A 25797-nucleotide genomic window follows, 5' to 3' on the forward strand; every position below is an offset into this window, starting at 1 on the left:
ACAATTGAATCAGTCTCTAACGGCCCACGACTGTAGCACGTAACGACCTTTAGATTCTAATTCAATATACACATCTCTATGTAATAGACAAGTATTTCTTATTTCGAAATCAAAGCCCTCGGTTGTAGCACGAAACGACAATGATTTAAAAATAAGAACCACTTTCTACCATGTTGGAAGGCTATGACCGACACAAGCCCGTTGTGTCATTGGCCAATTACTACTTGATATTATTTAATTTTAGAGGGATTATATTATGTTACAATCATAATCATATTATAAAGAGATTCTTCCTTTTAAATTAAAAATTTCAAGTCAATAATCGATAATCAGATGATTCCCAGATCGGGGGGAGCATTGTCAAGAGGCGTCACTTAATACCCCTTTCTTACAGATATAAATTTGCTTTTGACAGAATCATCCTTTCTCTCAATATTGAAAATTCATATTTAATTACGTGTTTCATAAACACAAGAATCTCATGATTGTATTCATAATATTATTGTTAAGGCAAGAAACGATTCCTATTCTAGATTTTTTAGAGCACGCCTTATATTGATTTAAGTTCACCTAAATCTATCATCGCATGGTAAACATAGGCATATATCTCATATATAAAATTAAATAAACAAGTAAATGTAAAGTGCAATAAAGTAAATATGTTTGGTTATGGCCCCATCCTATGTGATCTTTATCAAGTTCATGATAAAGATCAAGGTCAATCTAATATGGTGATGGAAATAAATACAACTACTTATTACATAAGTCTTCTTCTTTGTTTAGACTTCTTGTATGCCTCGTCTTCTTCTTTGTATCACCTCCATTGGATAGCCTTCTTGAGTCTTCAATTACATTACATAGATTGAAAGTAAAACTAATCTAATGAACTTACAAGAATAACTCGAGTTACATTCGAGATTTATGATTACAAAGATTGACGACATGCAAGTCGTATTTAAAACCAAAACCAAAACCATTACACTAAGGTCGAAAGGCCATAACCATCCACCATGCTCATACAACACATAAAAGCATGTTAAAACACATAATATGATCTTAACATATCATATTATCCATGATCTAATTATAAAAAGAAAATATGACAAAAATCAGAAAAATCAGAATCAAATAAGAAATTAAGAATCACTGTTTACGGGTAGTACACGACGTCAAACGCCTTACAGACAAGTCGTTGATAGCTTTAGCTATCAGTTTTGTTCAGACGCTCATTTATCTATGGAATAGGGTATTCGTTTGCGTAAATCGGACACCAGACCCATTTTTAGCAAATCTGCAGAGGAACTATTGACAAAACTCTGTTCTACCTCAATAATGGAAAGGACTTACTTTTGGTTCAGATATATGTTGATGATATCATCTTTGGTTCTACAAATGACAGACTTTGCAAGAAGTTTGCCAAACTGATGCAGTCAAGATATCAAATGAGTATGATGGGGGAACTTAGCTATTTTCTGGGCCTTCTGAAGGGTTTTTAGCACATAAACGCAACGAAAACGTAAATTTAAATCTTTAAAAAAAACCGAAACCCTCCGCAGGATCCATGCGAAAAATAATATTTAATTCATAGTTCGGTATGTTTACCTTAAGAAGCTTTACGTTAATGGAAAGATGGATGTCTTTAATAGCGATCCAAGAACGATGAACGGAAATCCCTAGCAGCTGCTCCTCAAGTGTGAAGCACTCCACCGGTATACACCAAGAGTACAATGTGATGGAGGAGGAAGAGGTTGAAAGAATTAGTTGCCTCCATCTTGTTCTACTTTAGAATTAGGGTTAATTATTTGGGGTTGAGGCAAATAGGGTTTATAATAGTATATTTATACGCAAAATTTTCAGCTGAAAATTTTCATAAAATATTATTATTATTAACCCTTTAATTGATTATTCTTATTAACCAATTAACTAATAATTAAAACACCTTTTAATCATTAATCCCTTTTCTAAATACTTTAGAAAAATAATTTTCTCACTTGATTTAATTTCCAAAATTAAATTCCTAATTAATAATATTAAGAAATTTTCTTAATTAATTTATAATTAATTAAATCTCATTTAATCAATTATTAAATCTGCCAATTAATTATTTATTTCACAAATAAATAATTACCAGCCATTATTAATTAATTCCTCCACCATTAAATCATTATCTTTTATGGTGTGACCCTGTAGGTTCAATATTAAGCCGGTAGTAGTAATAAATAATAATAAAACTATTTTATCATTATTTATATAAATTCTCTAATTCATTAAATATGATTAATTAATAAATTAATCATATTTATTCTACATCATGAGGGATACTTCTCAGCATATCGCGACTATCCGGATAATACGGATTTACTACGTAGAATAACAAGAACCTATTCAGTGAGTAGTTACCGTACAATCAATTCCTTCTACCCTGCAATGTCACGATTAAATACAAGGCATGGAACTTGTATCAAGCCTATCTTATTAAATCATTTGCTTTCCCATTCACTATGCTTAGTTCTATTTAATGTAAATTAGAAACTCCTTTCTAATTTCATTCACTCTGGCCAGAGATTCTTGAACTAGCATAAGTGGATCAGCATTGAACATTCTCTTCCTTCACTGGAAGGGGTAGATCCTTTATTGATTATACACTATCTTCGTGTACAAATTCCTATACCCAGTAGAGCCCTTATAACTGTCCCTGGAGACTAAGAACTAAATCAAAGCATAGTTCAGTGTACACAAGATGACTATGATGACCTCAAGTCTAAGGATACTTGTACAACTATCACTATGTGAACAACTGCTGATATGTGAGTGAACTCCATCAGTTGTTCAACTGTGTGAGTCATGTTCAGTGAACTTATTCTATAATAAGCACCTACATACTAGCTATAGTGTCACCACACAAATGTCTATGGGAACAGACATCCTTCATAATGAAGCAAACATAGTATGTACCGATCTTTGCGGATTACTAATTACCAGTTAGTAATCCTACGACCAGGAAATATTTAAGTTTAGAGTTATCATCTTTTAGGTCTCATTATTATGATCTCATCATAATCCATAAAAAGCTTTACTCTAAACTATGGTATATCTTATTTAAACACTTAAATAGATAAAGCCCACAATAAAACCAAAACAAGTCTTTTATTAATATCAATGAAATCAAAACAGATTACATAAAAGTTCTTCCTAAATCATCATACATGATTGGACCTAGGACACATCTCTTTCACCTTCAAGTTAAGCAGAATGAAGAAGGCACTTTTATTTGTCAAACCAAGTACACCAGAAATTTGCTGAAGAAATTTGGAATACAAGATTGTTCAAGTGCATCCACTCCCATGGCCACTGTAACAAAATTGGATAAGGATACTGGTAAATCAGTAGATATTACTGATTACAGAGGTATGATTGGCTCTCTACTCTATCTAACTGCTAGTAGACCTGATATCATGTATGCTACCTGTCTTTGTGCAAGATTTCAAGCAGATCCAAGAGAACCTCACTTAACAGCTGTGAAAAGAATTTTCAAGTATCTTAAGGGAACAGCTGATCTGGGATTGTGGTATCCTAGAGAATCAGACTTTCAACTAATAGGTTACTCAAATGCAGATTTTGCAGGGTGCAAAATTGACAGGAAAAACACAAGTAGAAGCTGCCAATTTCTTGGAGGCAGATTGGTTTCTTGGTTTAGCAAGAAATAAAAGTCAATTTCCACATCAACTGCAGAAGCAGAGTACATTGCTGCAGGAAGCTGTTGTGCACAGATTCTTTGGATGAAGAATCAGTTACTGGATTATGGGTTAACATATTTTGAAATCCCTATTTACTGTGATAATCAAAGTGCTATTGCTATGACAGGTAATCCAGTTCAACACTCAATGACAAAGCACATCAGCATTAGGTACCACTTCATAAGGGAACATGTGGATGAAGGTACAGTGGAATTGCACTTTGTTCCAACAGATCAACAACTAGCAGATATCTTCACAAAACCACTGTGTGAAGCTACTTTTACAAGATTGGTAAATGAACTTGGAATGGTTTCAGGTTCTTTCTCTAAATCTACTTAGTTTTTGTTCTGATGTATCAGACTTTATGATTAGTATTTATAGATATTACTATCTTTGTGTATTTTGTGCTTAATTGAAAAATGCCTAAGTATTGATTGTTGTCTGATGTGAATTTCTAAACTCTGATAGTGATATGAATGTTTCTGTGATTATTCAATCAAATGAGGATAATTATGCTAGATGCTGACCTAGTAGTCTACAATATACTAAAGTCCCATGTTTGAAGTAATTGTTTATGTGGAAATCTCTTAACACAAGCAAATTCTGATATTGAGCTTAGTTAAGTTTACTTTGTGTATCTTATTACTAAGTCAAAAACTAGAATAGTGCTTCTTATCTGTTAAGTTCTGATGTTAGTAAATCTAGTGGATGTACTAAGTGCTGATAAGCCTCACTTATCAAAAGAAACGGAAAAGAAAAAGAAATAAAAATCAGGTACTCCTTTGAGATCTAGAGTAAAAACTGTGGAAGGGAAGACCCAAGTGCATTGTTGGTATTAAGTAATATGCATCAGAAAAGCAAAAAAAAAATTAATATTTTTCTTGGTGACTTTTCACACTCTATGATTACTGGAGAAATACTCTGATAATAGCATAAATTCTGATAAGCAGTCGTGACTCACTTACACTGAGAAGCAACTGTACAATGGAATTTCAAAAGATGCATAAAATGAGCACAAAAAAGTTGAGGTGGACTCATGCATGAACTCATTCTAAACTAGACTTCAGAATCATGACAGGTTTTGAGCAAAGTTCTTAGTTATGCCTTATTTCTAAGATGTACTGAAGTGAATCAGACTTTAATCTTTATCGGATACTTAGCTTACTGCACACACATACACTCCATATGAATGATGAAAATTACTGTGGTGATAAATGTTGTTTTCGATGAACGTTTAAGTGTCAGTTACATAAATTCTGGGGACAAGTTATGATGGAAGTTCTGATGATTAAGTTCTGAAGAAACGAAATCAGAATTTGTGTGAAGAATTACAGAAATAGGCATTCACTTTTCAAGTTAAGAAATCATGTTCTGATGACTGTTAAGTTCTGATATAAGTCTAAGTTCTGATATTAAACTCTGATTCTTTACTTGACTTATTTGTGGTTAAAATCTGAAACAGTCTTATTTAAAATCAGAATATGTTTGGGTGAGATGTTAACAGTCAATATAATTTGGGTTAGTTGTACACTTCTATGCATAGTAATTTTTAATTGTTTCATGTGCGCATTAAATCCTGTTTTAAACTTCCAATGGCTGTTTTTATTCTCATCAGTCTAGGGAGACAAGGTAGAATTATTTCAACCTATAACCATTCAATTTTTTTTGCGTCTCTTGGCATTCTATTGGCTATATAAACCAACACCTCATTCCAGCCAACACATCTCTCATTTTCTCTCAAACTCTCGAACTCATTTCTTTTTCACTAATCACAACCATGGTTCATTACAACTTAGTTTTGAACTATGACACCTTCACTGTCAATATGAGGTGTACAAAATGGCAGCATGAATGGCATGTTACTGCCATTCCTGATGAAATTTGGGACTCGGTTCCCCAAGAGATCCTCACAGACCTCTTGTTCTTCTACATGGACTACCATCACCATCTTGAGCGACTGGAAGAAGAACGGCTAGAAGCTCTCCAACAACAGGAGCGTATTATTCGTCTTGCTGTTCTTTTTGTTGAGAGTAGGAAAAATAAATAATTTCTGCTCCCTGTTTCTCTTCACCGTCAACTTTGTCTGGCTTCTTAGCTAAGGACAAAAGCTGTTGATGTTAGGATTTGTAGCTTAGGATAATCTTGTACTTTTCAGCATGTAATTTGAATTTCATGCAATGTATTTGCTAAATATATTAATGAAATTTTATATTTATGCAAGATTTTATCTCAAAGTCGTTTGATATTCTGATAACATGTTAAATCCTGATGCTAACCATATTCTGATGACCTTTTTAGCTCTGATACAAATCAAGTTCTGATTCTGACGTGGAAGTTTTTGTTTACTTGGTTTATTAATGGTCATTCTCTAATTGGTTATAATTTTACAGAATATTGGTAAGGCGGTAATAATTTTAAGTGGGAATGGTTTTTAAAATTTAAAATAAAACTGAAATACCTTGATTAATGGGCTTACTTGGTAAGTGGAACGGTTTTTTTCCTAGAAAAACTGTATGTGATAAGTAATGATTACTGAAAACCCGTGCCCATTAATTATCTTTTACTGCTGCATGTCCGACATGTGTCTCAACGGTTACTTTTTCTACCGTGTATAAGTAAAAGAGAGAAAAGATTGTAAAATCTTTTATTTACTTTCATATTTTATCTCTCTCTCTCTTCTTCTATTCTCTCTCATCTACTGACGATTTTTCATACATACATTTTCTCAAACACCTTACAGGCAATTTTCTTTCTCACAAATTCTCATGGCACCCAAGGACATAATCTTCGATGGAGCAACGTTTGTTCCTAATAACTTCTCTGCTATTCTTAGCAAGTCAGAAGCACCCTCTGAACTTCATTTCATTCAGGACTTTCTCGCTAGTTCTGATATTGGGTATGCTCTGACTGAACCCTAAGCAGTTTCTGGTACTCAAGTACTGGAGTTCTGGAGAAGCGGTGTGTATGACGATGGTGGTGCTCAAGGGTCCCCAAGCATTATTTTTCATCTGGGGAGGATGAGTATGTTGTGACGTTATCTACGGTTCGACACGCACTGCAGCTACCTGAGAACTGTGTCTATTCTATTGTTGATGAACCAGTTCTTCAAAACATGATGGCCAGTATGGGATATGAAAGAACATTGGCAAAGCTGGGCCAGTTGAAGAGATCTTTCATAAGGAGGGAATGGAGTTTCTTCTTTGATTGCATAACTAAAGCTTTTGTAAACAAATGTTCCAATTTTGATGCAATTCCCATATTCAGCCAACAAATCTGGTATGCTCTTAAAAATCGAACTGATTTTGACTATGCACGTGCTGTTTTAGGTTTTATTGGGGACAGAATGAATGAAGATAGATCTACTATTTATTTTGCTAGATTCTGTCAGCTTATTTATAGTTTCCGTTGTGATAATAAGCCCCAAAATTATGGTGACTTAATTTCATTATTCAGAATAGCTAAAAGAGCTTTTACTGACTTATTATCTACTGATAATAAGAAGGCTGTGTTAAGACCCCTCTTAATTCCTTTATCTGTCAAACAAGCCTTAATAACCTATGATCGTGTTAAGTACATTGCATTATATCCCGATGTTCAATCATCTGAACCTCATCCATCAGCACCTACCACCTCTACTCAACCACCACAAACTTCTCAACCTCAACCATCAAAATCTACAGTGCAACCTTTATCTTCCAAACCTAAGGGGACTAAGAAAGTACCTCAGTCACAACAGAAGAGAAGGAGATTCATTCTGCGAGATGAATCAGATGTTGAGGAACAGGTTCCTGTATCAGAACCTGTTGTTAAAGAAGCTAAGAAGGTCTCTTCTCAGAAGGATGATGATATTGGGAGTTCTAGGCCTCTAAAAAGGCTTAGAAAGCATAATTCTGATTATACAGCTCCTAAAGTCACCTTAAAAGCTAAAAGATTCAAAACATTGGCAAAAAGGCCTGAAGATTCTGGTAAAGGAATGGAAACAGCAGCTAAGGAATGGGATCAGGAATCTCTGATCTCACAAGACCCTATTGAAGCTCACAATTCTCCTAGTGCTGATTCAGATCCTCATGCCACTCATCACTCACCACTACATGAGCCAGAATCTACTCACATTCCTACACCTCCAGTATCTCTAGTAAATGCTGATACCCAGGGGCCAAGTGATGAAATTGACATTCATAACTTGGAAGTGCCTCAGGTTTTGCATCTAGAAGCTGCAATAACTCAAGTCACTTCACCAACAACACCAATTCCTGATGCTGATTTTAATCCAGAATTTCCTACAACACCTTCTCTGCATCTAGATACTGAAGATCAGATTTTAGGTGAGCATCAGAATATGGATGTTGATCAGAACTTAGTTCGAGATCAGCCCTTAGAGGATGATGTTGAAGCATCCATAGCTTCTCACACTGTTCTTTTATCAGAAGATGCTGAAGCTGTTGACTCTGTAAGTTCTGATGCTGCACATGTTGATGCTACTGGTAATGCTGCTACAAATGTAGATGCTGATGCAGCTGGTCCATCAGGACATGCACCTCAACAAACTGTTCATAAAGCTGAGATAGTCAAGAAGTTTGTTACAGGGGAAGCACCAGTACCTTGGAGTGAAACTCCAGAGGACAGGAGTGGACTAAGGAGTGGAACACAGTTACCTTTGTTCCTTCTGAAAAGATTCTTGCTGTGCATCTTGCAAAAGCTGATGAAATGCTGATCAATGATGATTTCAAGACACAGCTGAGAGTTACTGTATTGAGTACAAGGCACCTTCAAGGTCAACACTCAATAACTCATGACAAGGAATAAAATTCAAGAAAACTTGATCCAGCAAGATATGAATCTGAAACTTGAAAAGAAAAGGTTTTTCCAACCTACCTTTGACAGAATTGCCTACATTGAGAAAACCCAAGAGAAGCAACAGTCTCAGATTGATGAAATTTTGCAGAATCAAGCTTCTCATCAAAATCAACTCAATGAGATCCAATCCTCAGTGGAATTGCTTGTCTCTCTTCTTTTACCTGCTGATGCCAAAAAGGGGTAGAAAGTAATTAAGTCCAAATATAAACTTGATAAAACACTGAAGAAAAAGGATGATGGTAATGACCTGGGAAACTCTGGAATGGGTTGAGGTCGTGGTCAAGGTGGAGGTCTCTCATCAAGTAGAGCTGGAACTACAAGTCATAGAACAAGTTTTGATACTGGGAGAAGAATAACTTCTGATACTGGTAAAAGGATAAGTTTTGATGAACTTTTAGATCTTGATGAAGAAATTTCAAGACAGTTATTTCTGAAAGAAAATCTAGGAATGGACTATGAGAGTCTAATGGAAGAAGAAGCTAGACTTAAGTTAGAAAAGGTCAACTCCAAATCTGAAGCTTCTGTTATTAAAAAGAAACTTCCTACGGATAAAGGCATTGTGATAAAAAGGACAAATCCTGTGACAACCAAGGCCAAATCACAATTGCAGATAGATCCAAGGTCCAAGGGTAAAGAAAAAGTTGGTGAACCTGTAAAGGTTTATGCGCCTCCTATGGATGAAGAAATTTCTGTTGAAGATGCTGATCTTACTCTGACTTCAAGGAAGATTTCTAAGACAACCTCTAACATGGCTCAAGTTGTTCAGAGTCAAGATGTAGTTAGTTCTGATATAACAATGAAGCAAGCAACCTCTGACATAGCTCAAGTTGGCTTGATATCAGAAGATAAGTCAAAGGAAACCTCTGACATTGCTCATGTTAAATCCTCAAAGTTACTCCTACCAGGATTTACTAAAGCCAAACAGACTCAACCTTTGAAGACTGCAGCAAGTGGTTTTGAAGCAAGAGTGGTTACTGGAAAGGAAGCAAGAGATAAATCTGGATTGGGTAGTGCTGATGAAAGAAGAGTGTAGAACACAACCAATGATCCAACTTCCTTAAGTGAACCAGGTGTTGGAGCAACTCCTGAAAGATTGAATCAACTAGAATCTGTACAGATGGTCTACCATACCTTCTTGAAAGAACACATCTTGTTATATTTCATGACAGATGAAAGGGTTTACCATATAAGGGAAAATGCTATACCACTGAAGTATTTTGAGGAACTAGAACATGTTTTATTCTTACTTCAAGTGAATGACAAAATAACAGAAAGTGCTATAAACTATTTGAAGACTCAAATTCAGAGACAGAAAAGGCTTTATTCTGTAAAGTCTGACAGCACATACTATCCCAAGTACAGAGATCACAAGGGTGATATTGTTGATATGAAGCCTAATACTGCAATGATCAGAACATATCTTGGTATTAAGGGACTTGAATTCAATCTAGAGTCTGACAAAGTCTATGTCATAAGACTAGATCAGGAGTTGAGAAAAGCAAAAATTAATAATCTCAGATATGCTATCTTCCAAACTGGTGAAGATACTGCATAACTCAAAGATGCTAAAAGGAGGATGATTGATGAACTCAGATATGCTGAGAGATGTTTGTTTAAGAACTATCTCAGAACAACTCCTGACATCAAAGAGATCAGAAAGTGAAGCCAAGTCAAGATCTACAACTGCTCAAATTCTGATATGTATACAGACTGAAGTTGTTATCAGAAGTTAAAGTTGGTAAAGTTTTAAGGACTGTAAGTTGTATTATCTAGTCAAATTCTCATGCATTTGTACTTAATATTTTTGACATCATCAAATATCTGTTAAACTTGTATATTATGCTAATTTACAAGTTGGGGGAGATTGTTAGATACATTTGATAATGTCATGTTTAATATGATTTATGTTTAGTTTTCAGTTCTTACTTAAACATGACAAATATGTACTTAACTGAAATCAACACTTATACTGAAGTCAGAACTTAAGTTATCAGTACTTATGGTTCAGGAGATATTTATCAGGAGATAATATCAGGACTTAAAGGAAACTTTCAGATAAGGAAGGTGGCTGATTGAAAGGAAAGAAGATCAAGACAAACGTAAGAAGAGATATGCATGAAGAAAGAATTCCGTGAAGAATGGAATACTTGGAAGAAAAGATAACTGATTGATATATTTTAGGAAGCAGAATTATATTCCATATCAATTAGCGATTATCTTATAACTGTATGATATATAAACACATACATAAGGTTTACACTATAAGTGTTATCATTATCGAGAATATTATTTATTGTAACCCTAGCAGCTCTCGTGATATTTGTTCATTACTGAGAGAGGATAGATCTACATTATAACAGAGTTTAATAAAGTTTGTTTTCTGTTACTTATGTTCTTTGAATTCGATTTGATTGTGCTATATACTGTATTCAACCCCCTTCTACAGTGTGTGTGACCTAACATTATTGCATGCATAAAATTTTGCTTGAGGAAGGAATTAAGCCAATAGTTGAACAACAGAGAAGACTCAATCCTATAATGAAAAAGGTTGTGAAGAAGGAAATTATTAAATAGCTGGATGCAGGGATCATCTATTCTATTTCTGACAGTTCGTGAGTGAGCCCGGTGCAGTGTGTGCCTAAGAAAAGAGGCATTACAGTTGTTGCTAATGAGAAGAACGAGTTCATCCTACTCGGACAGTCACAGGGTGGAGAGTATGCATGGATTATCGGAAGCTGAATAAAGACACCAAGAAGGATCACTTCCCGCTTCCATTCATTGATCAAATGCTTGACAGGTTGGCTGGTCATGAGTATTATTGACTTCTGGATGGGTACTCGGGCTATAATCAAATTTGCATTGCCCTAGAAGATCAGGAGAAGACCACCTTTACTTGTCCTTTTGGCACTTTTACTTTCCGTCGAGTTTTTTTCGGACTTTGTGGTGCACCTGCTACTTTTCAGAGATGCATGTTAGGGCTGAAACACACGCTAATATTCACGCAAGTATATGCGATCGCAAGTAATATAGAATAAATACTAGTTCGTTCCCACATGGATTGGTTTAGGTTAATTTAAATCAATGTATCAATGCAACACTGATACAGTTATTATCTAATGCTAAGACGAATAACAAAATGAGGTTGTTTATGTAATATCCGGGATATGACCTGTAATTATTTTTGTTAATAAATAAATATTATGTGATTATTATATAAATTTTGGTGAATTATCTATGAAGTGGTATTTGTGTTTGGATATGTAAATATGATATAATTTGAGTATTTTAATTTTTATAATTCCAAAATAAAGTATAGATAATTGTGATATTTTTCTATCAATTTTTATGTTGATTTATGATTTTATATAAAATTTATGGATTTAATAAATTCTTTTCCGAGTATTTATAAATTATTTTGTATAATCGAGAACCAGCAGACCTCATCCGTTTTTACGTTTTTATAACCTGAAACTCTTCCGAGAACTCCTTCCTAACCTAATTGCAATATTCCGAGCATTTTCCATGTTTTGACTTTTTCGATCCGGCGTACGGTTTTTCCTGTGCGGGTCCCGGCGCAATATTTTGGATACAAAATTCGTTTCGGTAAATCAATAAAACTCGTATTTTCGATAAACAAGATCCTTTTATTAAACTATTATAATTATCACCTCGTAATACGTGTAACCAGGCGCTGAGACCAAGACCGCAATACAAATTGTACAGATTTGGATAATTATCTCGAAAACCGGTACCGTTTGGATCTGTTTTTATAAATAAATGTACTATTTTATATCCGGAATGATCCTACGGGGTACTAATTTTCCGTAAATATAAATAGCCCTTACCGTATTTTATTTCGTACAGAAAAATCATTTGCAGCCGGTAATTATATAATTTTACAGAGAAAATACTTATATTCATAAAACCTTCTGAGAATTAAACCAACAATTAAAGGTGTTATGGATCTTTGTTTGGAAAGCTCGAGTAACCAAAACGAAGGTCTCGAAGTGTTCTATCAGTTTCTTCAGGTTTTAGAACTGCAGATATCAATGTTTATTTTCTATATTTTTATTTATTTTTGAATTATTTTGATTAAAATTATAAATTTTCGTTTGGATGATTGTTTGGATGATTTGATGATTGCATGTTGTAGAAATTTTCTTCCCGATGATTTTGATATGTCATATGACTGATTTGGAGTTCAATAACATGTTCAAAATTGAGTTTAATTTTTGAATTTTGAAATTAGGGTTTATAACCCGTATGAATGTTCTTAATTGAAATTTGGGGCCTTTTGTTCTAGGGGTTATTAGATGTTTTTGTTGACTGTATCGTGTTCCTTATTGAATTTTCAATCGATTCATGTATATTACATCAACTGACGATTCCTGTTTTGCTCTAATCGAAGCAAAAAAAGTTCGTCGGAACCGGCGAACTTCTCGGCCATTTTCCGGCCAGTTCTGGGGTTATTAGATTGATTTGATTGTTGGGTTATGTTCCTGGTGAGTAGTAGATGATATATGGAGGTGGTGGTGGTGTAAGGATGCCGGAATCGTGTTCTCCGGCGAGGTAGAACATTTTCCGGCGACGGGGGTGCAAAATTGCACTTTAGCCCCTGTATTTTCGAAGAAGATGAAGTTAAGTCCCTGAACTTTCCAGAATTTTCAAATTTAGGATTCCTGTTTGTAAATTATTTAAAAATCATATTTTCTATTTATTTTACTTACAGAAAGTCGTTTTTAATTATTAAAAATTTCAAAAATTATTATTTTAATTCTAAAAATTATTGTTAATTTAAAAATAAATTTGAATTAATTAGTTAATTAATTTTAGTTAATAATTAATTAGTTAATTGGTCAATTAATTCGAAAATTAATTGATTAATTGATTTAATTAATTATTAATTTATTTTAATTAATTATTTAATTAGATTTAATTATTTATTATTGATTTAAAAATTCCGAAATATAGTTTTGAGCTTTTAAATATTATTCTAAATTGTTTTCAAGACTCGATAATTATTATTAAATTATTTTGAAGCCAGATTCGACCAACCGAACCCTGTTTATTGTTTCAAAAATGGTTCAACGGCCCGTTTAAATTCCGAAAATGTTTTAAAATTTATATTAAATATCTGAAAAATCCTTTTAACATCAAACCTTCTTTGAAAAGTATCTTCATCGAACATCTTACGTGTTATGTGTTAAATGTGAGTTGATTGATGTGATAAATACGTATGTGTATATTATATGATTGTTTTGATCGTATCTTTCAATCCGTAAATCGGATTTGGGTGAAACGAAGGATAGATGAAACCTTATGACTTCCGTGTGACGATTAGACTAATGTGAGATGAATATTGATAGATACTTATGATGCCTAGCAGAGTAAGCAAGGCGTAGAGAGGGAAGCAGGTGATCAGAAAATGGAATTGATGCGTAGAAAATGAATAAGTGATCAGAGAATAAAAGCGAGGCATAGGAAAAGTAGATGAGTGGTTGTTGAATAGAGTCATTAGACGAGTACAAGTGAAGTTGGAATCATTTGTGATAAGGCAAGTACTTCTTAACCTTTCTCGAGATATATTGCAAATATTTCTAAATTCTCTTGTGATATATTGTTAATATCCAACATAGCTCTGTTTTATATTGTGAGTACTTTGAATCATACAGCCTTGAACCCGGATCACATCATTTGATCTTTGAGCCGTAAGCCTTATTCTTTGTAAACCATTCCTTGCTGATTTCCAGATACTAAACCACACAAATATGATACCACTCTTCAAATATATAACCACCAAACACCAAACACTGGAACAAAATTGTTTGAACATACAGAAACTTTTATACCCCAACCATTCTTTGTAACATCAAAGAACTAAACCTTGAAAAATCATTGTTCATCTAATACTTGATTCTCTTACCGGCTGGAGGCCATTTCTTATACCTACCTTGATATACCCTCGTGATACTCATGAATCGCATCATGCTTTTATACAAATGTTTTATTACCGTTGATTATGAACTTATTTCATTGAGTTATACTGTTATCATATTGAACTGCTTTAGAATTGGATAGTTTTTCTTTATGTGGACCAGATTCGTGGTCAGACCAGATTCGTGGTCGAATTCGGCCAATGTGTACCTTGGATCCAGTTTATAAAGCAAAGCCGTGTGCCTTGCTCGGGGTTAGTGCGTGACTGATCAACAGCCTAACCTTGGTTTTAAAATTTAAAATGAATATCCAATTCTAATGATTGTTTAACAAGAAACTTGATTCCTCTGAATCATCTCGTTTGATCATTGATTAACCTCAGTTATTGTTATTGTGACTTGCTGAGCTAGTTAGCTCACTCTTGCGAATCTTTTTATGTATTCTACAGTTAAGAATGATACGGTTGATAGCGAGATTTCCCAGTTCAATGTACGAGCTAGGATTTCAGATTTAGTTGGATTGAGCTAGCAGGAGCTTATTACGGTAGTGAGATAGTAAGATTGTGAGAATAATTTCATTATCAGTTGTAAGTTAAATTAGTTGGGATTTGGTACGTTGTAATTAAAGTTAAGGTTGTGGCTTGTTTTCATACTTTAACCTGTTGGGATCCGTGGTTATGTAAAGCAGGGTCATTGCAAATAATATTTCATATACAGGTTTATATATTGTGTATGTGTTGTGGACCCCAAACTTCTGACCCGGGTTTGGAGGGCTACATGTTACCATTAATATATTGTGTATGTGTGGGTATCAGAGCTACAGGTTATAAGTCACTGAAACAAGCCTAGATTATTGGGATTGGGTAGAGGGTTAGGATTAGGAATAGGAAATAGAAAGATAAGACGTCGTGAGGTTGAGTGTGACTGTATAGTAGGTTTCCGGCATGGTTCGTATAGCGATTCAGGAATCTTAGCTTGCGACGTGATTTCCAGACAACGATAATGGCAGATCCTGATTTCCCTGTATCATCTGATCGTTTGGAGCCTTCCGTTCGAGGATCGTCATATTTTTCTCAGATTTGATTTGCACCTTGTTCTTCCATCAGTATCAATGGTATTACCTTCTGTTATAACAATTGCACCTCTTCAAGCTATTCTAGGTTATTTTACCACCTCTTGATATGAGACTACCTATTCAAGAACCTCCATCTGCTTATTCATGTTCTACTGTACATTCAACTATGAATGTATCTTTTTAGTTTACTCTACACCATGTTCTATACCCTCAGTTTAAAACCTATCTTATGGAGCAACAGTATTTACGAGGATGGATTTGATAGCTACAGTAAATGGTAAGTACATGAGATATTAATAAAGGTGAGAAGGAGTTTAGAAAGAAGATTCGCGTGTTTCGGAGGATAGCTGCTACCAGATTAAATAGAGCCACTAGTGAATAGACCACCCATGATTAGCTTGTGGGATGGACTAGATGAATTTTGAAAGAGTTAGAGATAAAAGTATAGATCTGGAATTTTCATAGAATTAGATGATGGTGCTATGATAAATGTGATACGTAAAGTAGTGATGTGATGTGATATATGCAAACTTTGTTATATGAAATAGACTTGTTGGCTGTTGGATAGAACTATTCCACTTAATGACTATAAAGATGATGATGGGAGTACTACCAGTATGGAAGCTTTGAAATGAAGCTACGAATAAGATAATATGCAACGATAGCTGAAGTTTTCGTCGATTAGGGAAGGTAATAGACCCAATGAAGGAGAGAAGATAAATGGAAGTGAATGGACCTTTATGTGATCATTTCTTTAACTTGGTATCTTGTTATAGGAAGGACAACAACCAACTCATATAGTAAGGACAACCAGATGTGTGATTTCAAAATTTTTAAACAAGTTTTCAAAAAAGATTTTCCCTTACAAAATTTCTAAAAGCCTTTTTGAATAAAATAAATTTTAAACATTGGTTGTCAAGTTACTACTTGAGTTTCTTGTTTGTTAAAAGACCCGGATTACCTGGAAGGAAGCTTGTGTCAGACTTAGTATTGTTAATTCAGAGAACAAAGTAACCCGCGATTATGAAGAAGTTGATTATTCCTAACAGTAAGGTGCAAATATTGTTTGATAAGATTAACAACAGAATCAGCATACGGAGTAACTATTCATCCAATTACTAGGACTATCAGAGTTCAAAGAATTCATTGATTTAACAGAAGCCTGAGCATGAACGAAGGAGATTGGGAAGATTTCCATACTTTTCTAAAAGAAGAATATTATTAACAAAAAGATTGTTATATTGAATGATTCGTGGTTATTCTAAATTTAAAAGAGGAAACTTGAGGTTATCTGGTAAGAACGCCATTATGATTGAATTGTTAAAATATTATACGTGTAGGTGCGATGTTACAGATGCAAGACTTAACAAGTAAGAATCTAACATAATGCTTAATTTGAGAAGGCATTTCAGCGTACCTTCTACAGTTGTTATATGACACAATTGGGATATGATCGAACAAGCTCGAAAAATGAATACAAGTGAAATATGGATGATGACCAATGGTATCATTCTTGTCTCCAATATTACAGCGTATATTCCTTTTTGATTCCTAAATATGTATGAACTTCTTTTCTTAATAAACTCTTTACGATGATATCGAAAAGGAGGATGTTGCATTCCTTTCAAATTTAATTTTTTCCCTAAAGTTTTGTTCTCTGATTGGGACGAGCAGTATTATGGTGAGACGCTTTGTTGGGATGACGAAGAGTCGGGTGGGACGCCACCTAATCATGTATTGTATGCCATATTGTACGGAAGACTGCCATCTTAAGTACTAATATGGTTGTCTCATTCATATTTAAATCATTACTTCTTCTTTCTTTTCAACTCTAAGTTTATTAAATTGTGAATCCTTCTAGTTGTTTCGTTGTACTATCGTTCTTTTCAAAAGTTTTTCAAACAAAAATCAACGTATCATGAACCAAGAGGGAAAAGTTCCATCTACCTCTCGCGCATGGAAAGAAAACAAAGGCACATGGCTAGGATTGCAAATCACTAGCCCCAGTCAGGGATGTACTAAGAGTCAAGGGAATCTACTCTGATAAGGAATACGTCTCCAAGGACGAGAGTTTACGATTTATCTATGAAATATGTTATTCAGAATACGGACGTGATGACGTGAATGATTATTGTGAATACCTTACGCGTTAAAGTATTAAAAGATGTGAGAGAAACTTGATTGTTTATCTCTCAAGGTTTTGTTGATAAGATAATTTACTCTGTTGAATTGATAAGATTATGACTAAAGGAGTAACAAATTAAGAACGTGTAATTGTTAAATAAGTGAGTACCAAAGGTGGAACTGAGAATTCTGGCAATAAGTTGTGAGGATTTGATATCATTTAGGATAGGACATTATTCTAAGAAATGGACTAACTATTCAAGCGTGATGCTCAGATAGACCATCGGGGTGAAAGATAGTTCTGAAGATGTCAAATGAGAGTATGATGTGGTTTAGAAGATGAAGGGAGGTAAAGAATTTGTTAACAATGATTTAAGCTAAAAGGTTACGGTGACCAAGAGGTAAGCACTACGATGATTATGAATAGAAGTCGGGAATAAACAGAATCTGAAGATTTTATAGTAATTAATGAGTTTCAAGATATGTTTCCAAACAAGTTACCAACATTTCCCCCAGATAGAGACATTAAGTTCGTGATTGACTTAGCAACTGAAATGAAACAAGTGTCCAAGATCCCGCACTGAATGGCACCAGTTAAAATGAAGGAGTTAGAAAAGCAAATGCAAGAGATGTTAGAAGCAGGAGCAATTAGACCTAGTGTACTCCATATGGTGTACCAGTATTATTTGTTAATAAGAAAGATGGAAGTAGGAGATTATGTGTCGACTAGTGAAAGCTCAACAAGTTTACTATCAAGAGCAAGTATCTGTTACCTCGAATTAATGATTTGTTTTATCAGATGAAAGAAGTAGAGTATTTTCTAAGATTGATTTAAGATTTGGGTATTATCAATTGAAGATTTAACCTATGGATATATCAAGATAATTTTCAGAACTAGGTACTGTGGTTATAAAATTCTAATACTGTCATTTGGATTAACCGATATACCAGTAATATTTAAACTTGATGACCAGAATCTTGAAGGAAGATCCGAATAAGTTGTATTTATGTTACTTAAAGTCAATGGAGAACCATACAAAGTAGTTAATGATATCTGGGAAGTCGAAGAAGAAAGAAGTTGTATGAAAAGTTTACAAGGTGAAAGCTTTGATGGTAGGAAGTATAATTTTTAGCAAAAATAGTCAGTGAGGAGGAGACCAAAGGGGATCCAGCAGAGATTAAAGCTACTATGAATAAAGAAAGACCAAAAGCATCAACAAAAGTAAGAAGTTTTCTTATTGGCCAGTTATTATCGGAAATTTGTTCAAGAGTTCTTGAAGATTGCAACACCTCTGATGAAACTTACTAGGAATAACGGGAAGTTTATATGAAATGGGAAAGTGTGAAGAAAATTTTGCGGAATTAAAGGAGAGAGTGGTCACAGTACCTGTTTTATCACTTTGAGAGGATCAAGGAGTTTTGGTAGTCTATAGTGATACTTTTCATAAGGGAATAGGATGTGTGTTGATACAGCACAATAAAGTTATTGTATATGCATCTAGACAACTGAAACCTTATGAGCAGAAGTATCCTACCTATAACTTGGAACTAGAAGTAATAATATCCGCTTTGAAGGAATGGAAAACATCATATGTATGGAGAAAGATGTGAGATCTATACGGACCATAAGAGTTTGAAGTATGTATTCACGAGGAAGAACAAATGTAGTGGCAAGCGATAAGCAAAAAGGAGAAACTGAACATAGAGACTGCATCAGAAGAATTATCTATGGAATTTTAGAAGTTGGAATTGGAAGTCAGAATTCATAATCCAAAAGGAGCAAGGATGAATAGTATGACCTTTTAGTCGAAGTTGTTAAGAGAAGATAAAAAGATATCAAAAGAAGATGATGGATCAGGATGTTAACAGTTAGCAAGAGGAGATAATAGATCACGATATTAACAGTTTAATGAGAGGAAATTTATGCACTTAAAAGAATGATCACGGTATCCTCAGAATTTCTTTCAGAACTTGGATGCTACGAGTGGCAGAATTAAGGAATGAGATCCTAAAGGGAATTTACAATCCTAATTATTTAATGTGAAATTTCCTTTTTGTATTCGGCTATCAATATTCTTCTTTAAACTTCTGTATATTTTGGTATTTCTTGAACGGACGGATCAGGAGGTGTTAGGCATATTAAATAAGTAAGGCAAGTGTTAGAAGCCTAGTGGATTATTGCAACCATTAGAAATACAGAATGGAAATAGGAGTATATAACTCTGGATTTTATAGTCAGATTACCAAGAATGAAAGCAAACCACGATGCTAATTAAGTTATGGTGAATGAGTTGGCTAAATCAGCTCATTTCTTTCCCATTAATGAAAGATATTCACTGGATAAGTTGGTTCACATGTATTTGAAGGAAATAGTAATTTGTCATGGGGTCCCTACATCTATTGTATAAAGTCAGCAAGATTTAATTCAGGATTTTGCAAAAGTTTTCCAGAATGTTAGGCACCAAGTCAAATATGAGTACAGCTTATCGTCCGCAGACTGACGGCCAAGAGCGAGAAAATGATCCAAACAATTGAAGACATGTTACGTGTTTATGCCATTGATTTCAAAGGAAATTGAGGCGAGCATTTGCCCTTAGTAGAATTTGCTTACAACAACAGTTATCATGCCAGTAGTGGGATGCCACCATACGAAGCTCTTTATGAACGTAAATGTCGATTACCAGTATATTGAGATGATGTTGGAAAACGTGAAATATTTGGACTAGAGTTGCTACAACAGATAAAGGAAGTTGTCGAGATTATTTAGAAAAGGATAAGTGCCACGCAGGATTGTTAAAGAAAATGTGTAAATCAAGCTAAAAAGAGTACATAATTTAAAGAAGAAGATTTAATATTGTTACCAGTGTTACCGTGAAAAGGGATCATCCAGGATCGGAAAAGAAAAGAAAGTTGAGTCTGAGATACGTTGGACCTTTTGAAATTTTGAAATGTATCGGTAAAGTAGCATACAAATTAGCGTTACCCAGCATGGGTAGCATATTCATAATGTTTCTATGTGACAAGGTTAGAAAAATACGGTATAGAATTTTAGACATGTGATAGGATATGAGCCGATAAAACTTCAGGCAGAATTGTCCTATGTTGAGAATCCAATAAGGATTATAGAAAGGAAAGATAAAGTATTAAGCAAGAAACTTATAGAGTTAATAAGATTATTATGGAAACCCAAGGGTTGAAAGGATAGCCTAAGGTTCAGAAAGTGATATAATTGAAATATTGCCCTGAGTTATTTGCTTAAGTGATTCTGAGGACATAATCATTTTAAGGGGGGAAGGATGTAATATCCGGGATATGACGTGTAATTATTTTTGTTAATAAATAAATATTATGTGATTATTATAAGAATTTTGGTGAATTATCTGTGAAGTGGTATCTGTGTTTGGATATGTAAATATGATATAATTTGAGTATTTTAATTTTTATAAGTCCAAAATAAAGTATAGATTATTGTGATATTTTTTTATCAATTTTTATGTTGATTTATGATTTTATAGAAAATTTATGGATTTAATAAATTCTTTTCCGAGTATTTATAAATTATTTTGTATAATCGGGAACCAGCCGACCTCAACCGTTTTTACATTTTTATAACCCAAAACTCTTCCGAGAACTCCTTCCTAACCTAATTGCAATATTCCGAGCATTTTCCATATTTTGACTTTTTCGATCCGGCGTACGGTTTTTCTTGTGCGGGTTTCGACGCAATATTTTCGATACAAAATTCATTTCGGTAAATCAATAAAACTCGTATTTTCGATAAACGGGATCCTTTTATTAAACTATTATAATTATCACCTCGTAATATGTGTAACCAGGCGCTGAGACCAAGACCGCAGTATAAATTGTACAGATTTAGATAATTATCTTGAAAACCGGTACCGTTTGGATCTGTTTTTATAAATAAACGTACTATTTTATATACGGAATGATCCAACGGGGTACTAATTTTCCGTAAATATAAATAGCCCTTACCGTATTTTATTTCATACAGAAAAATCATTTGCAGCCAGTAATTATATAATTTTACAGAGAAAATACTTATATTCATAAAACCTTTTGAGAATCAAACCAACAATTCAAGGTGTGATGGATCTTTGTTTGGAAAGCTCGAGTAATCAAAACGAAGGTCTCGAAGTGTTACATCAGTTTCTTCAAGTTTCAGAACTGCAGAGATCAAGGTTTTATTTTCTATATTTTTATTTATTTTCGAATTAATTTGATTAAAATTATGAATTTTTGTTCGGATGATTTGATGATTGCATGTTGTAGAACATTTCATCCTGATGATTTTAATATGTCATATGACTGATTTGGAGTTCAATAACATGTTCAAAATTGAGTTTAATTTTCGAATTTTGAAATGAGGGTTTATACCCGTATGAATGTTCTTAATTGAAATTTGGGGCCTTTTGTTCTAGGGGTTATTAGATGTTTTTGTTGATTGTATCTTGTTCCTTATTGAATTTGCAATCGATTCATGTATATTACATCAACTGACGATTACTGGTTTGCTCGAATCGAAGCAAACAAAGTTCGCCGGAACCGGCGAACTTCTCGGCCATTTTCGGCCAGTTCTGGGGTTATTAGATTGATTTGATTGTTGGGTTATGTTCCTGGTGAGTAGTAGATGATATCCGGAGGTGGTGGTGCTGTAAGGATGCCGGAATCGTGTTCTCCGACGAGGAAGAACATTTTCCGGCAATGGGGGTGCAAAATTGCACTTTGGCCCCTGTATTTTCGAAGAAGATGAAGTTCAATCCCTGAACTTTTTAGAATTTTCAAATTTAGGATTCCTTTTTGTAAAATATTTAAAAATCATATTTTCTATTTATTTTAATTATAGAAATTTATTTTTAATTATTAAAAATTTCAAAAATTATTATTTTAATTCCAAAAATTATTTTTAATTCAAAAATAAATCTGAATTAATTATTTAATTAATTTTAGTTAATAATTAATTAGTTAATTGGTCAATTAATTCGAAAATTAATTGATTAATTGATTTAATTAATTATTAATTGATTTTAATTAATTATTTAATTAGATTTAATTATTTATTATTGATTTAAAAATTCCGAAAAATAGTTTCGAGCTTTAAAATATTATTCTAAATTGTTTTCAAGGCTCGATAATTATTATTAAATTATTTTGAAGCCAGATTCGGCCAACCGAACCCTGTTTATTGTTTCAAAAATGGTTCAACGGTCCGTTTAAATTCCGAAAATGTTTTAAAATTCATATTAAATATCTGAAAAATCGTTTTAACATCAAACCTTCTTTGAAAAGTATCTTCATCGAACATCTTACGTGTTATGTGTTAAATGCGAGCTGATTGATGTGATAAATATGTATGTGTATATTATATGATTATTTTGATCGTATCTTTCAATCTGTAAATCGGATTTGGGTGAAACGATGGGTAGATGAAACCTTATGACGTCCATGTTATGATTAGAATACTGTGACATGAATATTGATAGATTCTTATGATGCCTAGCAGAGTAAGCAAGGCGTAGAAAGGGAAGCAGGTGATCAGAAAATGGAATTGATGCGTAAAACAATAAAGCAAGTGATCAGAGAATAGAAGCGAGGCATAGGAAAAGTAGAAGAGTGGTTGTTGAGTAGAGTCATTAGACGAGTACAAGTGAAGTTGGAATCATTTGTGATAAGGCAAGTACTTCTAAACCTTTCTCGAGATATATTGCAAATATTTCTAAATTCTCTTGTGACATATTGTTAATATCCAAAATAGCTCTGTTTTATATTGTGAGTACTTTGAATCATACAGCCTTGAACCCGGATCACATCATTTGATCTTTGAGCCGTAAGCCTTATTCTTTGTAAACCATTCCTTGCTGATTTCCAGATACTAAACCACACAAATATGATACCACTCTTCAAATATATAACCACCAAACACTCAAAAAAAATTGTTTGAACATACATAAACTTTTATACCCCAACCATTCTTTGTAACATCAAAGAACTAAACCTTGAAAAATCATTGTTCATCTAATACCTGATTCTCTTACCGGCTGGAGGCCATTTCTTATACCTACCTTGATATACCCTCGTGATACTCATTAATCGCATCATGCTTTTATACAAATATTTTATTACTGTTGATTATGAACTTATTTCATTGGGTTATACTGTTATCATATTGAACTGCTTTAGAATTGGATAGTTTTTCTTTATGTGGACCAGATTCGTGGTCGAATTAGGCCAATGTGTGGCTTGGATCCAGTTTATAGAGCAGAGCCGTGTGCCTTTCTCGGGGTTAGTGCATGACTGATCAGCAGCCTAACCTTGGTTTTAAAATTTAAAATGAATATCCAATTCTAATGATTATTTAACAAGAAACTTGATTCCTCTAAATCATATTGTTTGATCATTGATTAATCTCAGTTATTGTTATTGTGACTTGCTGAGCTAGTTAGCTCACTCTTGCGAATCTTTTTATGTATTCTACAGTTAAGAATGATACGGTTGATAGCGAGGTTTCCCGGTTCATTGTACGAGCTAGGATTCCAGATTGAGTTGGATCGAGCTAGAAGGAGCTTATTACGGTAGTAGGATAGCAAGATTGTAAGAATAATTTCATTATCAGTTGTAAGTTAAATTAGTTGGAATTTGGTACGTTGTAATAAAAGTTAAGGTTGTGGCTTGTTTTCATACTTTAACCTGTTACGATCCGTGGTTATATAAAGCAGGGTCATTGCAAATAATATTTCATATACAGGTTTATATATTCTGTATGTGTTGTTGACCCCAAACTTCTGACCCGGGTTTGGAGGGCGCCACAATTTATAACTACAATTAACTAATAGATTATACTAAAGAACATAAACTATGAGATTAAAGAGATTTGACTAATATATAACACATACATGAGATTCTAACTTCATTAAATACTTCTTTCAATAGCCTTTTCGTTCTTTAACCTTAACATGTAATGGTGATGATACTAATCAAATAACACGAAACTGATAAACGCCAACTTTCGTTGTACGAATACCATACTACCAGACATTCACAAAAGAGATAGAAGCTGAATAGACACCAATTATATTGAGACCCTATATGTCTATAGAATTTGACAACATAACGGTTTAATGCACAAGTTATCTATCATGATTACATAGGGCAAGTAAGATGGTTAAAATTACCTACGAATCATGCATATCAAATACATGAACCTAAGCTAGCATGGCAAGTTTTAAACCCTTAAATTCACTTTCGCTTTATTAAAGATTAACACGCTATCTTATAAGTTCGTGACGCTCATAAGACGAATAATCACAACCAATACTAGGTTATCATATAATCACCACACACTAAGGCATCGAAACAAATTAACTAAAGAAATCCATAAATAAATCCGTTAGAACCCCATGATAATGATTAGCCCATAATCGGACTCATCATCAACGTGGGTTCCGATGAAAGCATGGTATAATAAAAGTAGTCTTTATACTGAATAAATAATAAATGAAGTACAAAACAAGAGTATAGGTTTACGGATAAGAAAACTAGCATCCAAAGTTACAACTTAAAACAAAGAATCATAAGAATAAACTAGATCTTCTTCGTATTGGTTGAATTGTACTCTACGGTCTTCTTACACCTTCTCCTTAAGCTCTGGTACGTCTTGTTATGAAAAACGAGCATATGTTATGTATATATAGCATCCCATGCAGAGTAGAAGTCCAACGGATCAAAATTCCAGAAGAAACATGATTTAATTTTCCCGACCTAGCGCGGGCGCGCGCTTAACCAGCGCAGGCGCACTAATATTCTACTTTTTGGGCGCGGCCGCGCGCTTCTATAGCGTGGGCGCGCCATCTCGATGGAGAAATTTCTGACTTCTTCTTTTCTTATTGATTTGAGTTGGTCATTTCACGAGCTTTTATTCTGGACATCATCCTAACACCATATTAGCATCAAAACAATGTTATTTCACCTGTATTCCTGAATAATGCCTGAAATGCAAAAACACTACAAAAACACGTTAAAAATACTAACAACTCGAGTACAAAACACCAATTCA

Source organism: Apium graveolens, chromosome 11 (genome assembly GCF_009905375.1).
Source record: "Apium graveolens cultivar Ventura chromosome 11, ASM990537v1, whole genome shotgun sequence".
NCBI lineage: Eukaryota > Viridiplantae > Streptophyta > Magnoliopsida > Apiales > Apiaceae > Apium > Apium graveolens.